The 4,793-nt window shown below is 53.6% G+C and overlaps 1 long non-coding RNA gene across 1 annotated transcript; it reads left to right on the forward strand.

Annotated features, from left to right (window-relative positions):
* Positions 1-303: 303 nt before the first annotated feature.
* On the forward strand, positions 304-3,119 carry LOC142050939 (uncharacterized). The gene is made up of 2 exons (XR_012658216.1): positions 304-683; positions 2,528-3,119. It is a non-coding gene; the product is annotated as an uncharacterized LOC142050939 (long non-coding RNA).
* The last annotated feature ends 1,674 nt before the right edge of the window (positions 3,120-4,793 follow it).

The raw sequence follows: 4,793 nt of genomic DNA on the forward strand, positions 1-4,793 counted from the left end.
TTTAGAGAAGCGGAGGCGTTGCCTGAGGTAAGGATTCCAGAGCTTGGCACTCTTTGGCGGCATCTGTACTAGAAAGGTCCCTTGTGGCCTGCTTTGCTTTTTTTCTCCCAGGATGCTGTTTTGGGCGCTGAGGGGGCGGTGAGACGGGTTAGTGGTATGGTGTTCTGTTTGGGGTTTGGTTTTTGCTTTGCTGTTTTTTTTCCCCTCGTGAGATCATTTTATTGTGCTGCTGCAATTCCTGTCTTTACTGAACCCGGAACCTTGGGGGTTTTCACTAGTTGTGCCGTTCACTGTTTCAGGTGTTGCCTTGGCCTCTCAACAGCCGTGGCACAACCTGCAGCGATGCTGCCTCTCCAGGCCCCCGCAGGCCCCGCTTTCTTGTCCAGCCAGGTGGGAAAGCGTGGTTGTTGCAGAAACAGCTACGCCCTGCGACTCCTCCTCAGGTTGTTGGCTCGGCCCCAACAGCGTACAGGCTGCTGAGGTCACCGCCTCCGCGCGGGACGCAGGCGGCCCGGAGAGCTTTACCCCGCGCCATTTCCGTCCCCTCTGGGCAGCAGCGGAGCTGCCGCCGCTTCAGGCGGCCGCTTTCTCGAGGGCGAGGAGCTGGGATGACAACGGGCCGCTGCAGACTCTGGTCAGGGTAAGAGGCTGTTCCCTGGGGAGCCGGCGCAGGGGGAGCGGAGGTACGCACGGGCACTTGTCGGTGCCCCTGGCCGGTAAAGGGAAGGTTAAATTGTTAGAGTGCAAATAAATACATATTATTTAGGGAGGAGTCGTGACTAAATTTAATCACACCTATTACTGAACAAACCAGGCAGTCATTCCTAATCTGTAGTTAAAAAAAATAAAGGCAGTCCTTTTTTATGCCATAAATAGAGTTGCGAGTCATTAATAGCTCAATCTAAATACAGCCGTTACTAAATCAACTGCAGGCATTAATGACTCCTGATCAGAAACAAAATAAGGAAATTTTCGAATCTAGAATGAAAATCGACCCGGAAAGCTAAATTGGGAGCGGGTAGTACTGAAATTGTAACAGGGCTGTTAGAAAGTTCAGAGGCAGCGACAGCTCCTGCTTCCAACCCAAGCAGTAAACGAAGCTTTAGGTTCTTAAATGAAGAGAAATAAAGGTGAGCTGTTAAACAGTGGCTGGGGTCAAGCGTAGCTATTAAGAAAATTTGCAGGTACGGGTGATTCCTGAGCAGAACTAACAATTCCAGAAGATTTAGATTTAAAAACTACAGAGCTAATGGAGTGCCACAACCGCCCGGATGTAACTGCAGCCGCTTTGGGGGAATGCCCCAGCCCCCCCAGCCACCGCTATTAATTACTGCCAAGGAGAGCGAAAGTGAAAGTAGAAGCAGTGCAGGTGAAGTGTGAGCAGTACGCTTTTTCCTAAGTCATCTCTTCGTGTCAGGAGAGGAAAGAAAATGGAAAGAAGATGTTTGCAGGGGGTCTGTGCTGGGTTACCTGCGCGTCTCTTCCGTGCGTCCTTGAGGAGACATTTAGCTCCTGTTGGGCGCTCGCAGGTGGAGACAGGGCGAGCTGGAGGCGGGATCGGTGCCGGCCCTGAAAAAGGGATGGGCAACGAGCTGAGAGAAGAGGGGGCAAGGGCTGAAAAAGGGTCACCGGTTCTGCAGGGAAGGCAGCGGGATGTGACTCGGCAACCGCTCTGACGAGCGCAGGGTCATTCGCTGCGATGAAGTCAGGGTCTGCGGCTGGCCCGGAGAGGCAGCAGAAATCCCAAACTCTTTGCAGGGGTACCGGCCAGATTAGGGCAACACCTGAACAGTAAAACCATTTAGGGGAAGCAGAGCTGGGCTGCACCGCGTGGCCAACCTCCCTCTTCTCCGTGAGTCCCAAAGGGGCAGCTCCAAGAATGTGCTGAGAATTCATCCCTTGCGCTAAAAATGAGACGCAAGTAGCACCCACCCGTGAATTTTATTTTCTCTCTCGCTCTGCGGCTCCTGCCTGCTTGTCTCTCCTCAGTGCTCACCTGCACCCGTGCTCGGATGGGGCAGCTGAGGGAAGGTGCTGCCATCTCCCCAGCCCCGGCGGACCGCCCCTCAGCTGTGTCCTCTGTCAGGGAGCGTCGTCATCTCTCCTGCCTCCCAGAGCGTGTCCTGTAGTGGCAGACGCGCGGGCTTTTCCCTGCACGCGCATACGGGAAGGGAAGGGAAGGGAAGGGAAGCACAGTGAGAGCTGGGCTTGTCAAAGAGTAATGGGGGTGGTGGGAAGCGTAGCTAGAACCGGAGAGCTACAGCGCAAAAGCGAAGCGGACGGGACACAAAAGTAAAATGGTGCACAGGAATGCTGAGGAGAGAACTCCCGCAGCACACAGGAAATCAGTGTCAGAATCTATTGTCTTCTGACTGCCAAATTAAAAATAATGGCACGCTTTGCAACGCTAAGCTCGCTCTAATCGTCTGAACTGTTTCTTTCCAACCCCCACCGCCCCCAGCACACCGCTCAGCCTCCTCAGCCTGAAATGCCTTGTTTTCCTTCTTTTTTTTTTTTTTTATGACAGGGCAACTTCTGTTCCCGAGGTGGTGCCTACGGTACAGCTATCTCTTCGAAGACAGTTTGGTTTAGGTCAGAGAATGTTGAGCCTGGACTGAATCAGCCTCTGTTTCTATTTCTGGAAATCGTCGGTCCTGTGCATCAAGCCCGGAAAAAAGGAAATATGAACCAAAGGACGTGGGGCCTGCAGGGCTAGGAAGTTATTTGAGAAGAGGTTCAGTGGGGAAATGACTCTTTGTCTGTGGGGCGTCCAGGCAAGCAACCCAGCTGCTAGAAAGCGGCGCTGTCCCCAGGATGGCCTCGGCGGTCCCGTTGGAGTCGGGGCAACAAGGACAAGGCAGGGTGAAGCATCTGGCCTGCCGTGTGGAACGTGACTGTACAAAGCACGTGTGATGCACTGCAAGTTCATTTGTTTAAACTGTGAGTTAAAGAAGGTGTGCGGTTGCTTTGTAAACAGCCGACGCTCTAAAGCTACACCCATCTAATTGCTAGCTGTATTAAATCTATCGTATTGCTGTTTCTGCATTAAAAAATAAAAAAGAAAAAAACCAACACACCTATGTAAGCACTTCTAAGTACAACGGAAAACCACTGTTTAACGCGTGGCATGTGTGGGTTGTTTTTTTGGGGTGGGAGGGTGGGGTGTATGACAAAAACCTGCGAGAGACACACGCACATATGCACATGTCATGTTTAGCGCTCACCTAAACCCAAAAAAGAAAATCCACTCTTTATTTTGCAGCATTGGCATTAGCTTCCAGCGCACAGCCTGAGCGCGCACCTCTGCTCTCACCGTCTGCTCCCTCTTCAACCGTGTGTGGCTGTCATCAGCTTGCACAGGCTTTGCTCGTGCAAGTTTCCGCGACAGCTTACGAGAAGGCAGGGAAACCAACCCAGCAAGACGCGTAGTGCCTTCCTCTATGGGCTCCGTCCAGCCTTTGTTAAAATGAGCAGAAAAGAAATCTGCTGCTGCCTTTACCCTGACTGACTCTTACAGAGAGCATCTGACTTGACCCGCAGCAAAGTGATGCCCCAGGCAGCAGCACGTATTGGCGCGGACCGCGGTTTCACCCACCTGTTTTACTGCGCCGGTCCTTTCCCACGGCCGATGCCGCAGATGTGGCGCGCCCCACCCCCAAACCTCTTTACGAGGGTTCCCTGGGCTCTGCAAGTCGCCTGCTGGACGTGTTGCTGATTCAGGCACGGGCAAAGTCAGCTTCTTCGCTGGCCTCGGGCCAGGGCAGCCACGTACTCGAGGGAAACTCAGAATATCTCCAGCGAGATCTCACCGGGAGGCTGGGACCTCGTCAGTAGGGGAGAAAGCCAAGCGACTGACACTGAAAGGGAGCTCTTTGCTAGGCTGTAGATCGTAAAGTTAACAAAGAAAACAAACCTGCCTTTTTAAAAATGCCCTCTTTTGAGTCTGCCACATTTGATACGGATTTTTTAAATTGCAGGGTATATCTCCTACAGGCCTCATGCAAAGGGAAGTGAGTACCTCTGGCTCTCAGGACAAGGGGGTCCCTCAGGAGCCCAGGCGCTCACGCCAGCCGGCATCTGGCACAGCACAGGGCAGGAGCTTTGGCAGTAGTACGTGAGCTGAGAATGAGAGTTAGGCAGCACTGCGCGCTTCTCCTGTGAGCCGCCGAGGCTCGCGCACTGTACCTTCCACAAATAAAAGGCCAGAAGAGTCAGCATTTCTGCTAGTTCCAGCCTCATCCGTACCCTCGTCGGTGTAGCTGTAAGCAAGTGTCCCGTAGCGACTGGGAGCGTGGCAGCTGGGCTTCCTGCGCTGCCTTAGGTTGTGCCCTTGGAGAGACCCTTCTCCGAGCCCCGTGAGCCCCGGGGTGGGTGGGCTGCGGTGCCGTTCAACGCTGAATAGGCACGAAGGCCTGTAAACAAAAGGTATTTATATCGCACCCATACCCGGCAGCCAACCGCCGCTTTATTTACGTATTCTGCACCTCCTGCCGACGCTTTTAAACTTAGCCGATATTGCCGCAGTTTTCACTGACGGGGCAGGGGGCTGCCACGCTGCAGGGGGAGTGTCTGGGTGTCTCCCACGGACACAGACGTCCTCAGCTGGGTAGGGACAGGGTGAGAGCTGGAACAACTCTGCTGACATGTAAGGGCCGTCCCAGGGCAAGGCTCCTCGGTCTGGGGGCTGAAAGGCGAGCCGCGCTGGGTGGTTGGTGTGGGAGTTGTGGAGCAAGTAGGGGGAAAAAAAACCAACAAGAAAAAACCATCCAAATGTTTCACAGCAGGTAGAAAGC

This window comes from Phalacrocorax aristotelis, unplaced genomic scaffold (genome assembly GCF_949628215.1).
Source record: "Phalacrocorax aristotelis unplaced genomic scaffold, bGulAri2.1 scaffold_64, whole genome shotgun sequence".
Lineage (NCBI taxonomy): Eukaryota > Metazoa > Chordata > Aves > Suliformes > Phalacrocoracidae > Phalacrocorax > Phalacrocorax aristotelis.